The 24,511-nt window shown below is 43.1% G+C and overlaps 1 protein-coding gene across 1 annotated transcript in view; it reads left to right on the plus strand.

Annotated features, from left to right (window-relative positions):
* The window catches only part of SMIM12 (small integral membrane protein 12), a 57,434-nt gene that overhangs the window by 9,786 nt on the left and 23,137 nt on the right, over window positions 1-24,511 (plus strand). The window contains exon 2 of the mRNA XM_033954269.1: window positions 17,582-17,681. The gene's annotated coding sequence lies outside the window, so the exon portion shown is untranslated. The remainder of the gene's footprint in view (window positions 1-17,581; window positions 17,682-24,511) is intronic.

The raw sequence follows: 24,511 nt of genomic DNA on the forward strand, positions 1-24,511 counted from the left end.
TACCAAAGAGCGGGAGGTGTTAGATTTTTGAAAAGAGCCAAGTTTTCAGGGGTTTGTGGAAGGATTGGAGGGAGTTTGAAATTCTGAGCGGGAATGTGAGGTTGTTCCAGAGTTCTGTGGTTCTAAAGGGGAGAATAAACTTGTTAACTGCACCACCTTTAGCAGCAATAATTGTAGCCAAACGCTTCCTGTAATTTGATATCAGCCTTTACATCACTGTTGAGAAATAAGCCCAAGAAACTCTTCTTTATAGAACAGCCACATTTGTAAGATTTCATGTATGAACTGCTTGTTTCGGGTCCTGCTACAGCAGGGGTGCCCACACTTTTTTGACTCGCGAGCTATTTTTAAAATGACCAAGTCAAAATGATCTGCCAACAATAAAATTTAAAAAAAAACCACAAAGCACACTATACGCTGAGAAAATGTTAATTATCATTCCTATTCTGGGAGTTTTTCAAAGAGGTCAAGGCAGATGACTCTATGCACTGTCACCTCAGTAACAACCATACAAAAATAGACAAATACACCCCCCTCCCTTTTTACTAAACCACGATAGCAGTTTTTAGCGCAGGGAGCTGCGCTGAATGCCCAGCGCTGCTCTCGAAGCTCATAGGCTCCCTGCACTAAAAAACGCTATTGCGGTTTAGTAAAAGGGGACCATAGTGTAAAATATAGACAGCAGATATAAATTCAGACACATTTTGATCACTAAATTTAAAATAAAACCATTTTTCCTACCTTTGTTGTCTGGTGATTTCATGAGTCTCTGGTTGCACTTTCTTCTTCTGACTGTGCATCCAATCTTTCTTCCCTTCTTTCAGCCTTTATGCTTCCTCTCCTCCCCTCATTCCCTCCCCCAACTTTTTCTTCCTCTCTCCCTGCCTCCCTTTCTTTTTTTCTCTCTTCATGCCCCCTTTCTTTTTTCTGTTTCTCTTCTTTCCTTCTGTCTCCCTGCCTGCCCCCTTTCTTTCTTTCTTCCTCCCTGCCCTTCCCCAAGCCGCTGCCATCGGGGAACAGGACCCAAACCGCCGCCAATGGATAACAGGCCCCAAAGCCGACGCCGCTCCATGCTCTCCCTGCTTCGGGCCGACCAGCATTCCTCTCCCCGATGTCAATTCTGCCGTCGGAGAGGAAGTTCCGCCCAGCCAGGCAGCGATTGGCTGGCCCAAACTTCCTCTCCGACGGCAGAATTGACGTCGGGGAGAGGAAGACTGATCGGCCCGATAGATCGCCAAGGCAAAGTGAGTCCTGGGTGATCGACTCACTTTGCCTTGGCAAGCTACCCGTCGATCGCGATCGACCTATTGGGCACCCCTGTGCTACAGCATCTCTATTGGGCTCGTCAGGACTTTGACTAGGCCTAACCAAAACTTTAATTTTGATTCTCCTCGGCTATTCAGATGTAGACTTGCATTTGTGTTAGGATTACACATCAACTTCCACTCACAGACTGGACATTAAGAATTTTCAGGTACGGTGCATAATTCATGGTTCCTTCAATCATGGTATATATTCTAGGCCAGGGCTGCCCAAGTTCGGTCCTCGAGATCTGGCAGGCCAAGTTTTCAGGATATCCACAATGAATACGCATGAGAGAGATTTGCCTGTTCTGCCTTTTTGGTATGCAAATCTCTCTTATTCATGTTCATTGTGGATATCCTGAAAACCTGGCCTGCCAGTAGATCTCGAGGACCGGACTTGGGAAGCCCTGTTCTAGGCCTTGTGGCAGCAAAGCATCCCCACAACTTTACATTACACCATACAGTTCAAGCTCGCGAGAACTTACAGCATCCATTCGGAAAGCGGCATGGGGCCGAGCGGGAGAGCTTAAAGCTTGCTCCTGACGTCTGCGCTGCTGATCTGTGCCAGAAAACAAGGAGGAGCTCGGCAAGCGAAGGCTGAGGGCACCGTCTGCAAGGTAGGTGCCATGGCAGGGAGGGAGGGAAGCTGGATGGAGCTGCTGTGCCCACGAGCAAGGGGAGTGGGCTGGAGCCGATGGACCCACGAGCAGGGAGGGTGGGCAGGATTTAACAAGGTACCGGGGGGGGGGGGGGGGGGGGGGGGGCGGTGCTAGCTGACTTGGGGCTGCCTACCATTAGACATGCCCACCACTAGATGTGCCCTGTCCCAGTCTACCACCAGAGGTAGGACAGGGTACAGGGCACACCATTTGGTTCAGAATTGTTTTTTTCTTGGTTTTTCCTTTTCTAGAGGTGGATGTGTCGTATGGAGCGAAAAATATGGTAGGTGTTGGGTAACTGTTCCTTAAATAAGCTATAATGTAAAAATGTGTTACTCAGGTCCCCTTTGTCTAATGTTATATTTTGTTTAAAGATCATAAACCATTCTGTGTGACATATATGTAGTTGGGAGGGAGACATTTTCATATAGTGCATGCAAACATTCTGGGATGCATGGCTTGCTGATATGTTTCTGGCTCTGACCTGTAGACAGGATTTCTACTTACACCAGGGCTGAGTACAGGGAGTGAGCACTGGTTACAGGATAAGAGTTTGAGAAATCTGGAATATGGGTAACAGTAGCTGTTTCCTGAGCAAGAAAATAGTCTGATAGGAGAATTAATTGTTTTCTTGGCTTCATGCTGCCAGGCCTTAGTCATCTTGCCTAACATGACTTGCAGCCTAATGTCCAATAAATAAACAGCAGGGTGTTCTCTCTGCAGTTCTTGAGACGTACCCAACCAGTTAGGTTTTCGGGATATCACAGTGAACATGTATGAGAACATTTTGAATCCACTGCTTTTGTTGTACCCCATAATATTTTCTCTGCATACTCTGAAGACTAGTGGTCTTGAGTATTGCTTTGAGAATTTCTTCTGTACGTAAAAAGTAAAGGTGTACAAGTTGTAAAAGATTATGGGGGCTGCCACTCATGTGATGGTTTGCAATTTCTTTCCCCAGCTATATATGGAGGTTAATAGAAAATGAGAACAGGGTCATCCCTTATATCATGGTGAGTTTTTTTGGGCACTAGGATATCCTCAGAGTAAACCCATTACCAGTAGAATTCTAGGGGGTGGTAGGGGGTCTCTCTGAACCATGGCTACTTTTGTTACTACTATCTCAAACATTATTAAAGTGGTATGCGCTGTATTAGCTTAAGCACTGTGTGCAGTTATAGCTTATCCAGCACAAACCTTTATTTCATAATATACCATCTCATTAAATTTCTTTGCACAGAAATCCCTGCAGTGCAATAAGCAGACTGTTTCCTTTGGATGGAAATAGGCATGCTGTATTTAAATGGTGGTTCTGCCCCCATGTGGCAAAACTCAATAGTACACCTTTGTTTCCTCATGCTGTGTTCAGTTTATCTCTGTAACTGGCCAGTTGGCAGAATTTTTTTTTTCTGGCAAATTAGTAACCAGAACTGTTGCAGTGTAGTGCACTTGGGTGTGTGTGATCTTGTACAGCAGAGGGAGAACTGACAGAGCATGCATTCAGAGAGCCATTTGGTTGAAGCTGGTGATGAATTTGACCTTGCTGCCTTTGGAAGGAAAAATGTGTACTCAGGAAGGGATTCAGGAAGCTCTTCATGCTCTGATCAGATAAAGGCTTTCAGACACTGGTAGGAAGTGCTCTGATCCAGCACTGGGTGCCTGTGGGACACTTCCTATTCTTGATGCTCGGAGCCAAGACTAAACAATTTGTCTGCAGGAGCCATGAGGTGAGGTGAGGCTTAGAGATAGGAGAGGGATTGGGTGATCACATCCTAATCACATCATACATCTTCAACCATATTTATCACTAATTTAGCAAACTATTTCTGAAACAAATAGATCAGGGAAATAATGTTTATTTTATCTGAACCTAAACTAAACCTTAGGTTTGTATACTGCGCCATCTCCACAAGCGTAGAGCTTGGCACGGTTTACAGGGTTAGGTTGAAAAGGAGCTACAATGAAGGGTTATAGGAAAGGAGCTAGGAAGATAAAGAGGGACAGGGAACCAAAAAGCGGGACATGTTAGATTTTTGAAAAGAGCCAAGAACCTGTGTTTAATGGGGCACATTTGATAAGTTTGGGTCTCTTCAGGGCTTATAGTTTGTCTCCCACAGTGCAGAAATTTGATGAAAAGGGAACTGGAAAGTCAGTTTTGAAAAAGAATAGTTTTCAGCTTGTGTCTATGGAGACATTAGAGCTGCTACAGGTCAGGACAGCAGGAATAAAGGAGGCGATTAGTGCCTCTTGATAAGTCCCTGGTGAAGGCCTCATTTATAATACTGTGTGAAATTGTAAGCTATAAAGAGAAAGGGGTTGATCAGAGGACGGCTCCAAATTGTTCAGTGGCTTCTGTCAAAGTATATGGGAACAGACTTAAAGACCCAAATCTGTGTACTCTGGAAGAAAGGTGTGAGAGAGGGGCTATGATAGAGATGTTGAAATATCTCCCTGGCATGAATGAGAAGGTATAAGTTGAAATTTAAAAAGTTTTAGACCCTGAAGTAAGGAAGTACTATTTTACAGAAAGAGGTGGATATGTAGAATGACCTCCTGATGGAGGTGAAGGAGACCAGCAGTGGACAAGCACATGGTATCTCTTAGGGAGAGAAGGAGATAGTAGATTGCAGACTGGACGGGCCATTTGGTCTTTATCTGTTACACGTTTGTGTTTCCAAAGGGTTTTCCTGCAGGGGAGAAAGGAGGCTGTGCCCCATTAGCAGTTAAGACTGAAGGTGAAAGGTTGAAAATGGTGAAGGATCTTAGGGTTTGTGCTTTGAGAATGCTAAAGGACTGGCTACGATGGTGTGCTGCTTCTTTTTGCTTAAATGATCGTAGTGACAGCACAGACAAAATTTCCAACTAACTTGATTCTTGGTCTGCGGGATCCCTCTCTGATGTTATCTAAAGTTGTCCTGTGGCTTTCTCTGTGTCTCCACAGGCTCACTGTAATCCCTTGCTTCACTCTGTAGGTGTCCATTCTTGCTGCTGAGTGCAGGGCTATTTTTTGTACGAAGCAGCAGTCTCCCTGACTTGCCCCTGGCAGCCAGCAGTTGAAGAGGGTTGTTAGTCTCTGCTTTCTGGTTTCATCATTCATTCATTCATTTACTTACTTCCTTACAAAGATGCAATGAGGCAGTTTAATTTGAATGGGTTTCACGGAATGTCAGAGAATTACTAATTAGGGATTTTTGATAGGGAGAAGGAGTGCTGAAGGTTGGAGGATAAAAGAGAATAGTACTGTCATTTATGAGTGGCAAAAGCCTGATAGAAAAGCCAGCCCTTGACCTGTTGAAAGTCTAATAACATGGTCCCTAATTGAGGGACCAGCATAGCTAAAGGATATTTCTTGTGTAATGTCTAAATTTAGATGGAACAGTGTGGGGGGGGGGGGGAGATCTACAGTCAGACATATCGATGTCAAATCTTTTTTTTTTTTTTATTTATCTTTGGAAAAGAAAGTAATGTAATTGCAGGTAAACAACGGGCTGTACATGGAAGAAACCCCTCAAACATCTCGCAGCTGAAAGAATTCTGCATTGAGTGGGCCAAACTTTCCTCAGACTGATGTCAAAGACTGGTAGATGGCAACAAGAAGCGTCTCACTGCAGTTATTTCAGCCAAAGGGGTAACACTAGCTATTAGGGTGTACTGTAGAGTGTCCTAATTTATTCCTCAGTTAGAATACAATTTTGTGGATATCTTGTTTCATGAGTAAATCAAGGAACATTTTTGTTGTTTACCTGCAATTACATCACTTTCTTTTCCAGAGATAAATAAAGCAAGATTTGACATCAATATGTGAACATTTAAGAACGAACTGAATATTTCATTGGGTGTCCTAATTTTTTCGCATTACTGTAAGGGGGACAGTTTGTGGTGACCACAAAGTATAGGGATCCGGTAGGTTTGCAATGTAATCTGGTGCTTCCTTGTGGACCGAAATAAGAAGCTTGAACTGAATCTGTAGAGCATTTGGAAGCTAATGTTTGGTATTTGATAGGGGAAGCACTTAATCCAAACCATGTGCATTGTATAACATTTGCTGTTGATTGTACTAACTGCATGCAGGCCCTGAAATGACCATATTGCAACATCCACAAAATGAAATCTAGGACAGAGCATCCTCTCGGTTCTAGGGTCTCTGCTCCTGCTGTTTTAAATATGTTTGTGCAGCACTTATACATTCACTGGATCTATTGCCTCTTTCCTATCATTCTTGACTAAAGGTCACGATTTGCCATGGGAATGTTCATGTTTGAAAGGAATAGTTAATAAGATGAGCTAACTGCTAATTTCCCTGTCTCGCCTTTTGGGTGCTTAGTAGCTGCAGAAGAAACAGTGCCTCTAATGCAGTGGTCTCAAAGTCGCGGCCCGGGGGCCACATGCGGCCCGCCAGATACTATTTTGAGGCCCTCGGTATGTTTATCATAATCACAAAAATAAAATAAAACAGTTTCTTGATCATATGTCTCTTTAGCTATAAATTACAATATTATTATTAAGACTTAGCCTAAAGGAAAGATTTATAAATTATAAAGAGTTTTACCTCATGCAAAATTGTCATTTCTTTAATAAGACATTACTTATTTTTTTCTGAGGCCCTCCAAGTACCTACAAATCCAAAATGTGGTCCTGCAAAAGGTTTGAGTTTGAGACCACTGCTCTAATGTGACCTGTGTAGGATTTACAACCAATTAGTTTTTACAGAAGGATCTCCAGTGACTCCTAAAATTCTTCCACAACTCTTGCTTCATAGATTCTTGCTGCTGCCCACATTAGTAATTTTGGGGATTGGGAGGACTGGGGCCATAACAGGAGTACACAGTGAGTGCGTTTTTCTCCATATTGCGTGCCTATGTTCTCGCCCCCTTCCTCTTGCAGTTTTTTTTTTTTGTTTTTTTGTTTTGTTTTTTTAATTTCAAGACCTCATTTTCAGTTTTACGTCAGATGATTCTCTTTTTTTATTGGACTAACTAGAGTATGGTTAGATTAGCTTTCAAACGTAATCCTCCTTCAGATCAGTTCTTTAATCTGAAGGATTACTTTCAGAAGCTAATCTTACACCAATAAAAAGGTGTCACCTGATTTTGTTTGATTTATTTTTATATCTAGGACTAACATGGCTGCAACACCATTTCTCTCAGTTTTACTTAAAAAAACAATTTACAGTATTTTAGGTTACTCAAATATTCTACAGCCTAAGGGAGTACCTGAGGAAAGAGATGAAGTGATGTGCCCAAGATGACAAGGAATGCTGGTGGGAGACAAGGCCTGAGACCTGCTTTTCCTAGTTCATGATCCTTTGTGCTAGGCCCTGCTCCTTTTCCCTCTCCCCTTTCCTTGTTCATCCTAGAAAAGCCTCCAGTCAGTACTTTCTTACTCGGTCTTCCCTGCGTCTGACACTCCAAGCCCACATCTCTCAATTGTCCTCTTCTCTAAAGCCTCTCTTGCTACCACTTTACCCAGCAGATTTTTCAGTCCCTGAAGTGACTGAGAACAGCTGAGCCATTTTACCAGAGCCAAATTTAGCCATAGGTGCTTTCAGTGCCAAATTTTGACATAGGTGCCCGAGTGCTGACACTCCTGTGGTGTTGCTCTCCATACTCTGCAGCTTAACCTTGGCAAAAGGCCTGTGGCTTGCAGCTTTGTGGTACCATGCCCCTTGCATGCATTGCCATGGTAATAAGATGCCCCTGGGAAGGGGGATCACAGGCACCTTGCTGAGGTTAAGCTGCAAGAATGTTGTAGAGGGAGTCAGGATTTGGGTAGGGGTGATCCACTGACCACTCTAATCTGATAATTTCTGGGGTCTTGCCAACCTCATTGCCTTTGGATTCCTAATTTTGAAACTTGGCATTGCTTTTTAACCCTTTTATTGGCAGATGGTGAAATGGCTGCTTTACGTAACTTGATGTGGAACGAGGAGAGAGACAGAAAAAAAAGGAAGGGGCAGGGAGAGAGACAAAGAAAGAAAGATAGATGGGGCAGGGAGACAAAGAAAGAAAAAAGATAGATTGAGCAGAGAAAGAAAGAAAGAAAGATAGCAGGAGGAAGAAAGACAGCGGGAGGAAGAGAGACAGGGGCAGGGAAAGAGACAGAAAGAAAGACAGACAGACATCTGTTCTAGCACCCGTTAATGTAACGGGCTTAAACATAGTATGGAATAATTCTGTCTTATCTCGCTGTTGCTTTTTCTAGGTCATTTCTTAATAGCACTGTAGGCTAGCTGTTTTGTCCTGCCCCCTATTCCCCATTTTTATCTTCTATGAAAGGACTTTTCCTCTGATCACTGACTGAATAGCCTGGTGCCCTGGAAGAGGGGCATCGAGACACAGCAAATGAGGTTTTCAGAAAAAACTTCCAAGCCTTAGCACAAACTCGGCCTCCTTCCTTCAGCTCTTTGACAAATTTTCACCAAGCCTGATGCTACTTCACAGCTTTGTATTGTGTTTTGCAAGTGTTTACTCTGCCACAAAATATTGTGCCTGTCAGTTGCTTTATACGTGGGGTAAAAATGTTTTGTGATAAAAGTGTAAACATAACTGACAAACTGAAATGTCTTTTTTCTAGAGAGACAATGAACATTAGGATAAGACTTTGGAAGACGCTTGGCATGTCAGAAGATTTAGGATCTGGGCCATTTAGTTAGACTTCAACACCGATGGGTTTAATTTGACCTTAACAGCACAACTGTGTCCTAGGAGCTGTCACTTAGTGACCATCAGCTTCCTGCTCTAGGCTCTTCCTTTGAGCTGTCTCCCCCCAAGAAAAGTTATTGCACATCACTGTACTTCCTGCTTACAAGAACATTTTATCTAGTCCAGTGGATATTCTTAGTAGAAGGCAGAAACAAAATGTAGTCAGCACTCTGAGGGCATTGATAAGGATTTATCTTAAAGCCAAAAATGCAGAAAAGGATTGTAGGGGCCAGATACTCTGCCCAAACCACTTCCTGAAAAGTTACTGACGTAAGGAAGACTGTTCTAGCCTCTGGACTGGGATACAAATGAAGAGAAACAAATGTTTTGGAGAATAATAATACTGTTTATGCAGCACTTCATAACTGTGGCGTTTGGAATGCTCTACAAACACACCGCGCTGTTATTATTTAAACAGTGCTAGCTGCACCCCATTTTCCTGTCCCCCAGAGGCTGTGTGGCTCCTGCTGGAGTTTGAACCTGTGAACTTTAGGTTTATACAGATGGTACTGGTGGAGGCCTTGGGTGGTGGGGAGATACTGCAGGCACTTTGGCAGCGAGCCAGCCCTGCACAAACTGTCAAGGAGTTATCGCACTTAATAGAATAGTATCTGCTTCGGCCCAGGGAAGGGAGAACCTCCCTCCTGCTATCAAGTGAACAGGAAGGAGCTGGGCCCTCATTGTTTCACTGAGCCTGGGAGACCCTGGTCACATGTGACCATAGGAAGTCAGTTGCTTACAAAGTGCTCAAGTTGTTCCTATATCTTATCAGGAAGAGGCGGCAAGAACTAAGTAATCGGACTGAGAGCTGCATAATTTGCTGATGGATTCTTGAGGATATGCTTTCACTACCCTAGAAAGCCAAGGGTGAAACTAAACAAATACTGGGCTCGATAGAATAAGCCATGCCTTAGAATGGGGGAGAGGGTTCCAAGCATCAGTGCACAGTCTTCTATAGCACACTGTTAATTTTTACTCCTGATGCATAATTATTTGTCTGTTTAAATGTTCCCTGAAGAAGGCCTGCTCCATATGCTGAAACTGGGTTCCTAGTCAGAGCGTTGTTCCAACAGGACCACTTTAGGATTGTTGAGATATTTGCATAGTACAGGATTAAGAACCACTGGCCTATACCATAAGATGTGTCGTTAGGCTTTGAGATTTAAAGATGCCTTCCTTAGAAGAAAGGGAAGGAAATGGCAGGGCTGGCTCAAATGGTTATGATGCACTGAGCCAACTTCAATGGTGGCTTCCCCCCCCATCTCAAAGCTTTTTTTTTCCCCCCTTATCTCTCCAGCTCCGCCCAGCATTACTCCCTCTGCTCTTTCTCCCCCCCCCTAATGGCCCTCTAAATATTAATTTGCTTGCCAGTAGCAATAGCTTGCATACCAGGCTGCTTTTGGCCAGCCCTAGGTTTTCCCTCTGCCATCTCAGATGCTGCCGGGTGGGGGGTGGGGGGGGGGGGGAATGTGAAAAGTCTGATTTCACTGAGTAGTTAGCGGACACCTGAAACGCCAGCAGGACTGAAAAGAGCGTAACTCGCAGAGTTCAGGATTATATTCTTTCTATGGTTTGGCACGAGAAGTCAGTAGTTTTGCAGAAATCGGGCTATGATGAATTTTTCCATGTGCAGCTAACCCTACAAGTACCATGTTAACATTTTGTGGGGTGGGAGTAGGGTTAGAAAGGCAGGACTTGCGTGAAATATGCATCCAGGGCACTTCTTTGATGATTCAGGCATCTTCAGTATGGTAAGTTGTAGTGGAGAGCTATAGAAGATCCGACCGTTGGGAACGGGTGGAGACTAAAAACAGGGAATATGGGGAAGCAGGAGAATGGATAGTGCTCGGGCATGCCTGGTGGGCCCTGGGCACCACACATGCTCAGAGAAAAGAAACATCTCTCTGAGCTATTGGAGAGCTTATCCGCAAATTGGGAGCTGTTGGGACATCACCCATATGTGGTTGACTCATCCTGCTTGTCCTAGGAGTAAGAGCATAACCCGCAGAGTTCAGGGGTATTCTTTCTAGGGTTTGCCACCAGAAGTCAAGTTTCACATTTTTATTAAAAATTTGATAAATTGCCTATCCAATTTCTAATCGATGTACATAGTATAAAAGGGTTTAAATAAGCTACTTGAAAACTCACAAAGACTTTACAATATACATGACCCAAGGGGGGGAGAGAGAAGAAATACATTTTATAATACAAGTAGGACAGGGAGACATTTAAGGAAAAAAACAATATGGAAGGGGAAAGGGTAGCATAACCGTCTCTTGATCAAGGCAGGCTGAAGGCATCTTTGAATAAGAAGCTTTTTAATTTACTTTTGAAACAATCCTCTGTTTTTTTTCCTCTTAATATAGATTGGTAAAGCATTCCATGTTTGAGGAGCTGTGACTGAAAAAATGTTGGGGCGTTTCGTACTAATTATCTTTAAGGAAGGAATGGAAAGCAGAGATTGTTCAACTGATCTAAGTGAGCGAGTTGGCGCATAGGCGAGTTGGAGCGAGTGGTGCAGTAGTTGTTTGAATTTTAGAAGATAGAAGGACAATTTTATAGGTAATTCTGTAACTGGCGCTTTTACCAGAAGAGGAGTTTCGTGGCTTTGCAGAAGTCAGGCTGTGATGGCATCTCTAGTCCTGCATTTCCTGTGTGCAGTGAACACTACAAGTACCATATTGACATTTGGTGGGGTGGGAGTTGGGTTAGAAAGGCAGGGCTTGTGTGAAATATTACTTCAGAAATTGGATCACATCAGTCAGTCTCATGTCTTGAGGGACAAGCTGAGCCACTCCTGAATTTTGCTCCGTTGTATCCACGTGGTTGTGTTATGTTCATAGCTTAACTGGGTCTATGAGCCAGTAGAAGCAAGTTAAAAACGAGACCTGACTCAGCCTGGAATGGAACTGTCTGGCCACCTTAACGTCCCTACAAAGGGCTTTGTTCTCCTCAGTTATTTTGCAACTTCTCTTTTCCAGTATCTGTATAATGGGCTTGTTTTGGGAATCTCAGGATTTACTCACTGTGCATAGAAACCTCAGAACAATTCCTGCCTGAGAAAGACGAATCCTTGTGCTCCCTCTGGTGCAGTAGGATTATAACTCTCCCTGTTCCAGGAAGAACAAAACAAAGAATTAAAGCAGTAAAGCCTCAGGCCTTGAAATTTATTGCTTCCAGGCTGCTCCCCAACCAGTGAGACAAGTTTCTTGACTACAAGTTTTACTGTCTATGTGCAGCGATTGCTGTGAACCAAAATATTCTAATTAAAATTTTTTTTAAAAATGGGAAATAAAGCCAAAACCTCCTTCCTCAGGTCAGGACAGTGCTAAGGAATCTTTCAAGCCCAATCAGAGAATGTGTGTCTTGCTGAAATTTTAGCTGTTTCACCCTTTGAAATCCTGGGAGTGCTTGTTCATTCTTGACCTTTTTTCTCTGCTTTTCCAGTCAGAACCCAAGGACAATAACACCAGTAATACTTATCCATTAAATTGTGCATGCCATAATCTAATATCCTTACTTGCACCAAAGCTTAACTCATTAGTGTCGATATGCCATGCACCGTAATAGTTACCATCAAGAAATAACTATACAGGATCATTTAACTCCCCCCCCCCAAAAAAAAAAAAAAAAAAAAACCAAAAAACAAACCTCAAAACAAACAAACCCCAAATAATTTTCACAGGTCAGATCTCCCACAGCCATCTACGAACAGCCATAGTTTGCTTTTAGCATCTTATGGAACTGAATTAAATCGGCACCATGAGTATACTATAACTCCAGTAGTAGACAGCTGTAACTGAGAATGCTTGTTTCCCATTTTACCTCCTCTATTCTAACAGTGATGGGCTATATTCACTATAATTTAGCATTTTTTTGGGTGCTATAGATGGAGACTGTGTTCCATTGTTGTATTAGGAGTACTCCGGTCTCTCATGGATTTATATTATCTTGTAACGTATCTGGACAGACCCTGGTGCACCCTGTGCTTTTCACTCGTAGCTTTCATCGGAAAGGGGCTAGAACCCAACAATGGAGCAGGATGCGGGTCAGGTACAACATGAAACAGGCCAGACCCACCTACCCCTTGTCTTCCCAGGTGCTTTGTAGCCAACATGCAAGATACGTGGGGGTTCAGTTAGAATAATTGGTTTCATTTTGGGGGAAGACTGAATGTTCCCTGGCCGGAGAGCAGCAGGAAGCGTGTGGCGAGGTGACTGACAATGTCAGGATACAGGAAGCCATTGAGGCTATTGAAAGCCATTTCCTCCAGCCTAGTGGTTCACATACGCCTGTAAGCGGCTATCAGTGGGGCAGAGCTGGACACATGGGGCATTGTTTGAAAGCTCGGAGTAGCAAGCTATATAAATCTGATGCAGAGGAGGGGGGATTGTCTGCACATAAAAGCAAGCTCTTTTCTAATTGTATTGTGCGGAGTTGGCACTACACAGCACAATGAGAAATCTTTCAGGCCATTGTGATGCTTGTTACTGTGTGTATAGCAACAGGAAGGGACTTTGGATTAGCTCAGGCCTTTTTCAGCAGTAGCTCAAGGCAAGATCCATTCAGATACAGTAGGTATTTTTTTTTCTGTCTCCAGAGGGCTTACAATCTAAGTTTGTATCGGAGGCAAGGGAGAGTGAAGGGACTTACCCAAGATCACAAAATGCAGTGGTGGATTTGAACCCTGGCTTCCTAGTTCTTAGTCCTTACTCCTCTTCCTGCATAGAGTTAGTCTGATTTTCTGGGTGGGACAAACACAGGCTGCCACACCCTCACAACTTTCATCCTGCTAATAATGACTACCGTAAGCTATAAAGTCAATCACAGAGTGAGATACTGACAACTATCCTCTAAAATAAAATTCTTAAAAAGATAAAAATGTACAAAGTTCTTAACTGGAACAAAAGAAGATTGGCAGACAATATGGAGATTAAAGCCAGATTTATTCAAAGTGCTCCCAGGATAGAGTTACCAGATTTTCCAAACAGAAAATCCGGACCCATGGCCCGCCCCAGTCCATCTGGCCATGCCCCATTCCAGCCCCATGCCCTGCCCCCCTTGATCTGCATGAGAAATGTCGGACGGCATTCGCACATGCTGGTGTGACGTGATGATGCTGACATTCTTGATGTTCTGACATTGCTTGTTGCCAGAAGCTTTTCAAAACCCAGATAAAGTGCCTTTGGACATGTTCGGGGAAATCCGAACGTCTGGTAACCCTATTCTAGGAACTGTGCCCGATGCATTTAGGGTCATATTCTATAAACAGCATCTACAGTTCATTAGGCACCGTCTAATGATGCCTAAATTCTGGATCTGTGCTTTTTTTATTGGCTTAATCAGCATGGTAACTGACTATACCAGTTGTCGGCCCATCAAAAATAAAATTAAATAACTTAAGAGTTTGGTACCAAATTCTTAGGATGCCCAGTGCCAACTAAGTGGAGGTGGGCCCCCTCCCCCACCTAATGACATCTAACAATGCGGATGCCCTCTTACCCGACACAATTTTGGGGGAAGCTTTTCAAAACCTGGACAAAGTGCCGTGTTTTGAAAAGCCATCCAGACCCGCGGACATGTCCTCAAACGGAGGATATGTCCGTGGAAATCTGGACCTCTGGTAACCCTATGCTCAGAGGTCAATTTTTTTTTGCTAGTAACTTTTAGCATGCTTTCTTGAATCTGCCAACGAAGAAACAAAAAGACTGTGGGGTGGTCAACGCCAAAAAGAAGCGGTCCAACTTCACACAGACCTTGGTACCACAAAAATCAATAATGAAACAAGCAAAAAAATGGAACCAAGTCCTGGACTTGCAGGAGTAAAAAAAAAACCCAATGTTTAATAGTGTATATTAAAATACAATATCATAAAACTCCTACTATAAACTCTGGCCGATGCCAATAGTATATAAACCGTAAAAATAGTGCTGTATATAAAATCAACAGGCCCTTTTTTTTTTTAAACACGGTCCGTGTTTCGGCAACAGAGTTGCTTTCCTCAGGGGTCCTTAGCATGTTGGGCTGGAAGTTAAGCAGCCAATTACATCGTAGAGCACCCTCTGCTTGTAAAGACAGCATATGCTGCTAACCTCACCAATGTGAAAACCACAGATTTTTCTTCAAATGTTTAAAAAAATCATTTTTGCTTTAAACTGTTTTGGATTTAATTGTGTTCAAGGATGGCGGTTTATGCAAATATAGAACAGTAGGTGATGATGGATGAAGGCCGAACTAGCCCATCCAATCATCCCCATAAGCAAGCTACGATTTAGGCAATAAAAGGAGCCGCATCCGATGCCAAATTTGGCTAGATGCTTATTGTTTCATTGCCATTCTAATGCTCTGTTTTGCTCCTACTTCCACTATGCTGAAAGCTATCAGGTAATGCAGCACCTGCCACTTACGTGAGTTTCTAAATTGACAGAAAGATGGCAAGAGAAAGGAGCGGGGATGCCACAGGGCCTGTGAGCGCTTGGGGGCCAGAAAGTTCTGTGCTAAATTTGCTGGCTAATGAAGAGTTTCTGCTGTGAGCTGGCCTTCAACAGTGACAGAGGTGGAAGATGGGAGAAAGGAGCATGTGGGCAGGGGAAAGAGGAACACTTGCTCCTTGGCGCCCCCCCCCCCCTCCATTTGCCTGTAAGTGCTCATAATTGAAATCTTGCCTTACCAGTAAAGTTGATAAGGTTGTATCTTTGGAGTGTCTGCTCAATGCAAGTTACACCTCACCCCCTACTATCATTTAAGAATAGCCTTTCTGGGTCAGACCAGTGATCCATCAAACCCAGTAGTCTGTCCTCACGATGGATAAATCCAGGTCAGTAGTACCTAGCCAAAATCCAAAGAGTAGCAAGATTCTGTGCTACTGATCTAATGTAAGCAGTGGCTTCCCTCATGTCTGTTGCAATAGAAGACTATAGGCAATTTCTCCAGAAACTTATCTAAACCTTTTTTAAAACCAGCTAAGGCTAAATGCTCTTACCACATCCTTTGGAAATTCATTTCAGAGCTTAACTATTCTCTGAGTGAAAAAATATTTCCTCCTGTTGGTTTTAAAAGTATCTCCCTGAAACTTCATCAAGTGTCCCCTAGTCTTTGTAATTTTTGATGTTGTAAAAATCGATAACACTTGTACTCGTTATACACCACTCAGGTTTCTGTAGACTTCAATTATATCTCACCTCAGCCGTCTTTTCCAAGCTGAAGAACCCTAACCTCTTTAGTCTTTCCTTATGTGAGAGGAGTTCCATCCCCTTTTATCGTATTGGTCGCTCTTCTTTGAACCTTTTCTAGTTCCGCTTTATCTTTTTTGAGATAAAGAGACCAGAATTGAATGCAATACTCCAGGTGAGTTCACACCATGGAGTGATAGAGGCATTATAATATCTTTAGTCTTGTTAACCATCCCTTTTCTAATAATTCCTAGCATCTTGTTTGCTTTTTTGGCCGCTGCTGCACATTGGGTGGAAGGTTTCAGCTTATACTGTATATTCCTCTCCTTGTGTTATATAAATTTTTTTTTAATTATTATTATTATTATTTTTTTTTTTATTATTAGGATTTTATATACCGCCTATCAAGGTTATCTAAGCGTTTTTTTACAATCAGGTACTCAAGCATTTTCCCTCTCTGTCCCGGTGGGCTCACAATCTATCTAATGTACCTGGGGCTATGGAGGATTAAGTGACTTGCCCAGGGTCACAAGGAGCAGCGCGGGGTTTGAACCCACAACCCCAGGGTGCTGAGGCTGTAGATCCAACCACTGCGCCACACACTCCTCCTAAAGGATGGATCAGGGAACACGATTTTTTTAGTGCGCATGCGCGGCCTATCATTTTCCTAAAAGAGAAGTTCATAGGCCATTATTGAGATGGCTTGGGTAAATCCACTGCTTATTCCTAGGAGAAGCAGCATAAAATCTGTTTTACTCCTTGGGATTTAGCTGGGTACTTGGGACCTGGGTTGGCCTATTGGAAACAGGATACTGGGCCTGATGGACCTTCGATCTTTCTCAGAATGGTGATACTTATGTTCTTATTCTATTTATTCCATACCATTGTAACCCCCTTTATATCTGAGGGAAAGATTCTTGTAAGTAGAGACATTTTATCACAATTCAGAAATCAAATTACAGGTTATAATTATGGAAGTGAACTGGAAAATAAACCAGGACAGATTCTGCTAGCTGCCTACTCCTTCCCTCTCTTCCTTTGATAGACCCAGCTAGTCTGAGAAAGTGCAGGATTGGGTGTCCCCAGCGCTGCGCAGGAAATGCTTCATGTGAAGTCTCTCTGCTTGGCTATATTTTGACCTGCACTCTGCAAAGGGTTTGACAGATGAAGTGACCCTTCTGATGTTTCCTGGTACCCACGTCCTCTGTATTCTGTGAATCCTATTTTACAGTGCATGCTTTGACCTTGCAGAAGTACACAGGGAGAGAGAATAGCCAGTATTTGAATAATTTCCAACTGCTGCTGGCCTTTATGTATTAATGTTGACCATAGCTGGAATTCAGCCAGCTTAAATGAGGGCGAAAGCCTTGAAATGGACACGGGTAAATATATCAAAAGTCTTGGGAAATTCAGGGTCTCTAAAGTCCATGTGTGTTTCTCATAACAAAACTTCCTTCTTATTGCAATGTTTCTGTTCAAAGAATTCTTACAAGCTCAATTAAAGAATTTTAATGAATGGAACAAATAGATAATGTATAATACCAGGATTAAGAAAACATAGTGTGAACTTGATAAGCTATCTTATATTTCAGATGTCTGAGTAGATCCTGGTCTAAAATCACAAAAGACCTGAAATGTTAGTATAGCTTTTCTGATGCTTTTTTTTTTCCCCAGGCCTTTTGTGACTTTAAAATACCAGAAAAGTTATTCTAAAAATTGTTTCATATTTGACTGTTTCCTTTCAGGTGAAGGTGGGCAGAAACCCACAAGCAACATTAATGGCTTTCCATGAGGCGACAAGATCTGCCATTGGCTTAGGACCCAGAACTTCCCAGATGTGACCTGGTACGTGCTAGGGTTTTGCACCTCCTTGATGTGGGATTGTCACCCTGAATCTTTTATTTCACAGGAAATAATCTTTTTTTTTTTATTTTTTTTAAATACTCTGTTTCTTCCCATGTGGGGGAGAGCCCTATGTGAGAACTAGGGAGACACTGAACATTCCAGATATGGCAGTGACTGAAAATATCACTCCCCTCCCATGCCGCTCATCTGTTTACTTAGCTGTCAGATGTTCTCCCACCGTGGAAAGACAGAAAATCCTCAGGAGAGAGTTCTGTTTCTTTCTAGTGGTCATAGTAACTGTTGTTCCTAAAAACTGAAGCAAAAGAAAAACCAACTGAAGAGGAAAGAGGAAGGACCTGATTTCTTCCCAGTAAATACAAATTCATAAATGTGTAGTGATCTTGGTGTTACGTGATGGAGTATCAAAATAAAACGGCAAAACAGTCAAAAATAGGATTGCACTTATTAAAATAAGAATATAGCACACCCCAGTACTTCAAAATCATTCAGTCCTAGCAGTGCGCTGAAAGGCAAGATCGAATAAAATGATATGAAGGCATTATTGTATCAAATCCCTCTACTGTTCTTGTGACCTTGGGTAAGTCACTTAACCCTCCGCTGCCTCTGGTACAAACTTAGCAGCTTTTTTAGTAACTGGTGTTAAGCCCTAATGTGGGTTTATCAGTTTGTGGTAATGTCCTCTTTTCCACGTTCTAACTGCACATTATTCAAAATATTTTGGGGAAGGGTCATGTCATGGATGGAGAACAGCGTGCAAGTTTTAATCAGCTGGCATGTTCAAATTAGCACATGCTAACTGGCTAATTCTATGGGGCTCATAATCAAAACGGAAATACGTCTACAAAGCGGCCTAAATCGGCACTTAGACGATCAGTGAGACAAGTCGTCCAAGTGCTGATAATCGAACCGGGTTTTAGACGTATCTAAAAATGACTTGGGCCTTCACAGTGCTGCAATACGCCCAGAGCTAAAAGGGGTGTTTTAGGAGGAGTGGTGCGGGCTGTCCTAGACTTAGTCGTACTACATGTATAACTGAAAATGTTACAACACTGTCTAGAAGGACGTTGTGACATCTAAAACCAGGTCTAAGTCACAAGAAGGTATCCAAAGTGACCAGAGAACCACTGTAAGGACAAAGTACAGACTCCTACACACTCCCCCAATGATCACTGACCCCCCCCCCCCCGCCATAAAAATCATAATAACAATGTTACATATCTGCCTCCAGAACATCAGCACCTGGCAGCCTGGCATAGGAAAGCCTAGTAGAGCTGCACAGAGGTGGCTTAAGTGGTCTGGGAGGTCCTTGGAGAGGAGGACCCAGGCCCATCAGCCACTCTAACCATTACATGCATGATGAAACGTGCACCCCCCAAAAAAAACCCCAAAACCCTTATGTACTGCCATATAAGTGGCACCTGCAGCCATAAGGGCTATTTGGGTGGTAGACAGGTGAATCTAGTCAGTTCTGGGGGGTGTTTTGGGGTGCTCAACATGACCTATAAGGTTGTTGTGGTGAGATGTGTGTGTCACTCTTTTTGTGAGGTTCACAGCAGTGCCCTGTAAGGTACCCCACTACTCTGGTTTGGGTGTCCAGTCCTCCACTTTGCTGACCCCGCTCATGTCCAAAAGGTCTCTCTCTAGGCGTTTTTGACTTGGATGAATTTTTGGACAAAAATGAGGTATTAAAATGGACGACTTAGCGGTCTAGACGATCAGACAGCTGGACGTACAGTTAGACGATTTTCGAAAAAAAAAAACCACAAAAAAAAACGTTGGACGTGTTTTTCGAAAATGGACCTTTTCCCATGTCCGACTTTGGGCGACTAGCAACTTTGGCCCAAAACGGACTTAGATGTATCTTTTGATTATGCCCTTCCACGTGTTTAAATAGGAGGTGGCAAGTGCTCCCGTCTTAAGTTTTTGCAAGTCCCAGATGCTAATAGACAAATTAGTGAGGGACTTTTGAAAATATAAAAAGAAAAAGCTCTGTTTTAATGCCTTGTTAAAAATGGACTTAGCATGCAGAAAGTCTCATGTTTAAAATGCTCTTAAGCTCATATTTTAAGATCGCGATTGTAAAAAATCCCCTTAAACATAGAAACATTGAAATATGACGGCAGAAAAGGGCTATAGCCCATCATGTCTGCCCACTCTTCTGACCCACCCCGTTAAGTCTGAGTGCTAATGACCTAGTTCCTTAACTCTACCCTTGTAGGGATCCCATGTGTAGTTTGTAAATACCTAGCGTAACCCACCTTGAACTACTACTGGGCTGCATTAGAACTTCAATGAGGAACAAGGCCAGTGTTGGGCAGACCTCTAAAGTCTGTGCCTTGAAAATGGCAAGGACAGATCAAGATCAAGTCTGCATATGTAGCATTGCTTCATACCTTATGCTATGGGTTTATCTGGCTGGGCAGACTGGATGGGCCATAGAGGTCTTTATCTGCCGCCATCTACCTTGTTGCTCTGCCAAGCCAAAATAATAATTAGGACAAATGTTTCAACAAAAACCATCCCCCTCCCCATTATTCAAATAACACGTTTTAAGTCCAGCTTAGAAATGTGATTTGTAAGTTCAGCAATGGTCATCAGACTTGGTCCACATTCCACCTCTTGGGGGTGCATCATTGGAACTATAGATAATGCATAAACAAAAAACCAAAAACATAAATACAATAAAAAGAATCCCTCCCCATGTAATTCAGAAGTCAAGAAAATAAACCTTATTCTCCTTAGTCTCCCATCTATGGAGAGAAATCCGAAAAATGGTAAAGTAGACCTGAATTGTCCACTGAAATTCACCACATACATTCAATCATATTTTTGATTGGATGAACAAATGAACCAATCCAAAGTGTAGCTGGTTTTAAGAAAGATTTGGACAAATTCCTGGAGGAAGAGATCATAGTCTGTTGTTAAGACCTGGGGGAAGCCTCTGCTTGCCTTTGTAGCATGGAATGTTGCTACTCCTTGGGTTTTGGCCAGGTACTAGGGACCTGGATTGGCCACCGTAAAGACGGGCTACTGGGCTTGATGGATCATTGGTCTGACCCAGTAAGGCTATTCTTAAGTTCTTAAAGGGACAGATATAAGCTGATGGCGCAAAAAGAAATATATATTGTAAGGGGTAGATAAAGGAATTTCATATTATCCCCACCTTTTACTAAGCTGTGGTAGAGGTTTCTACCGCAGCTTGGAGCACTAAATGCTCAAAGAATTCCTATATGTGTCAGATCATTTAGCGCTCTGGGCCGTGGTAGAAATCTCTACTGTGGCTTAGTTAGGTTAGTTTCTATAATCACGTTCCTTCACTAAAGTTCATGTGACACTAGTTTACAGCAAAAATAATAAAATGTAACCATGGAAAAAGATAGTATTAAATAATGAGGACAAAATGTGTGTTCAAGTCAAGCCAGCTCCTCACTCCAATGATTTTGACTTCAGAAATGACAAAAAAATATCAGATGTCCTTGAAATCATGATTCATAATGACCTAATGGTTAACCAGAGCAACTTATTCAGCTGAATCTCCAAGCTGAGAAGCCTGTAAGCTCTGCATCAACCAACAAACTCTGAGCTGGACTTGGCTTTCATCTATGGACTGGTAATTAAATTTTTCTACGAAAGACAAGATGCTAGAAGTCTCTAGATGAAACATGGCCTAGCTTACCCTGTCACTTAGCACATGGAGCTTCTTGGCAGTACTATTCTCACCTTTCCTTCTGATACCTTGTCAAAATGTCACTTTATTTTCACACAGGCTAATGAGAAGTTAACGTATCTCCTGCTTTTTCTCCTCTGGTCTTCTTCAAAGCAGTCAAACACTAGGAAGTATTTAGACATGAGAGGTGAATCCAAGGTTGTTAAATGTACGAATACATCTTTTATGAAAGGCGCTGGCTTTGGGCCTTGGTACTTGGTATTATTCAGAAATCTCCAGTTGCGTAGTAGATGATGGCAGGAAAAGACCATTTGATTTATCCAGTTTTTCTCAGCTACCAGCCATAGGATTTGGACTAAGCCCATGCCTTCTCAGTTGCAGCTCAATGTGAGTTACGTTCAGCCATAGTAGGTTTTTCTCTGTTCCCAAAGCACGTACAATTTAAGTTTCTACCTGAGGCAATGGGAACCCAAGGTCTCGAGGGGCATCAGTTGACTTTGAACCCTGCCTTCCCTGATTTTTACCTGCTATTGCAACCATTTGGATACTCTTCCACCCGATCGAGTGTGACCACCTTTTGGATTTTACTCTTTTATTTCTGAGAACTAGTAATAGAGGTTTACTGGGTCACGGCTGCTTCATATTTTCTTATGCTGATGGCAAAATGGCTGTTTTACAGCCCTGATCGGCAAGGTTAATCGAAAGGGAATGGTAAGGAAAATTGTATACTGCAAAAATGTTTAAGAAAATACAAATAGAAATGGAAAATTATATTAACATAACATGATGTTAGATGCTGATGAATGAGCGTAGCATTATGACCTTGTGATGTGACAGCCACATTGTGGTGGTCAGTTTTTTTAGGCTAGTTACAAGTCGGAAATCTCCCAAATAGAATGATCTTCCTAAGCCCCTAGCTTTCCCTGTACACTGACTTGGTGAACGTGCCCTTTTCTTATGGGAAGTTGCAGTTATGTGCAGCATCATGGAATATCGTTTGCATTCCTTCAAACAAACCTTTTGAGCCATAGAAATTATTTCAAAAACATCTCTGCAATGTTCCAAGGTAAACAAGAGCCTCTGGTTTATTTATGATAACAAGTGCAGGGTCTTACTGCAGAGCCAAAATGTTCTGGATTTGGATAATTAGTTATTTATTAAACCCATTTACGAGGGGGTGCTGAAAAGTTCTCAGCCCAACCAAGCAATTTCCTAAATTCTAAGCGTTATTTTGTCACTGTAGTTGAAAAGAGTTATTTCACTAAGTGCCAATTTACAAAAATGAAATTCTCTGTTTTGACATTGTTTCAGATCATTGATTGAACCACGTCCACGTCATTCGCTTCTTGGTTGGGCTGAGAACTTTTCAGCACCCCCTGTAGTGTGAAGAGTAACTAGAGCTGGTATTTTGACATCATAATGCCTCATTCCACCAATAAGAGCCAGCATCATCATTGAGGTCACAATGGCTTGATTGTCCTATACTTGGCTCACTTTAATTACATACGAGGGGGTGCTGAAAAGTTCTCAGCCCAACCAACCAACTTCCTAAATTCTGAGCTTTATTTTGCCACCCTAGATGAACAGAATGTTATCTTATTTCGTCAACTTCCAATTTGCAGAAACAAAATTCTTTTTTTTTTTACATTGTTTCAGATCATCAATTAAACCATATACACGCCATTCTCTTCTTGGTTGGGCTGAGAACTTTTCAGCACCCTCTCGTATAAACCACATGAGGCAGTGTAAATAAACAAAGTAAAAACAGATGTCTTTATTGTAGGTAATGTAGAGTTTCAGTAAAGAATATGAAGTACATAATCGAAACGAAAATAAAAACCCGCCTGAATCGGCACTTGGACGATCAAAAAGAGAGGTCGTCCAAGTACCTATAATTGAACAGGGTTTTAGATGTACAGTGGTACCTTGGCTTACGAGCATAATCCGTTCCAGGAGCATGCTTGTAATCCAAAATGCTCGTTTATCAAAACGAGTTTCCCCATAGGAAATAATGGAAACTCGCTTTGATACGTTCCCCCCCTCCCCGATAACCGGCATCGCTCCCCCCGCTCACAAAGGCCCCCTCGCTCCAACCGGCACCCCCCCGCGCAAACCAGCTCCCCCGCCAGAACAACTTAAACTTACCCCCCCTCCCCCATCTGGCACTGGCACTGGCACGCAGGCACAGATCGTGCCGGTGCCTATAAGACCTTCCGGCTTCTGCCTGCCTTGAGCATGCATCTGCGCATGCTCAAGGACTTCTAATTCTCCCTCTCGCCGAGAATCTTGGCGAGAGGGAGAATTAGAAGTCCTTGAGCATGCGCAGATGTATGCTCAAGGCAGGCAGAAGCCGGAAGATCTTATAGGCATCGGCACGATCTGTGTCTGCGTGCCGGTGCCAGACCGGGGAGGGGGGGGTTAAGTTTAAGTTGTTCGGGCAGGGGGGCCGGTTCGCGTGGGGGGGGGTGCCAGTTGGAGCAAGGGGGCCTTTGCGAGCGGGGGGGGAGCGATGTCGGTTATTGGGGGGGGGTGCTCGCAAATCGAGTCAACACTCGGTTTGCGAGTCAAAAGTTTGCTGAGTGTTTTGCTTGTCTTTCAAAACACTCGCAAACCGGGTTACTCGCAAATCAAGGTTTGACTGTATCTAAAACCAGCTTGGGCTTTTTGACTGCCTCTATGCACCCAGAGCGAAAAGGAGCATTTTTGGAGGAGTTGGTAGGGCGTGATGTGGACCGACCTAGATTTAATCGTCTGGCAGCCATAATCGAAAAGTTTAACAGGTTGCCTGGACGGAACTTATATGTTTTGACTGGACATCCTCGAACCCCACCGCAAGCCTCACCTTCAGGAGGGATGCCCAGTCCCTCCTGCCGGACACTCCGAACCCCCGTCAAGGTAGGCTGCCTGACCCCCACTCCCCAGCCCAGCTGGAACTCCCTAGCCTAGCCCATCCAACCCCCCCCTACCATTTGTAGTTGGCTGGCCAGAGGGACCCTTTCAGTCTCCGTCCGGCAGGCCCACCTTCACTAAAATGACAGGCCTTCCCCTTCCCGCTGCATTGTGGGATGCACTGGGGAAGGGCCTAAGGCCCTGGCTGGCCAACCAGAATCATAGGCCTGACTCCCAGAGCATTCTAGGATGT

Source organism: Geotrypetes seraphini, chromosome 8 (genome assembly GCF_902459505.1).
Source record: "Geotrypetes seraphini chromosome 8, aGeoSer1.1, whole genome shotgun sequence".
Taxonomy (NCBI): Eukaryota; Metazoa; Chordata; class Amphibia; order Gymnophiona; family Dermophiidae; genus Geotrypetes; species Geotrypetes seraphini.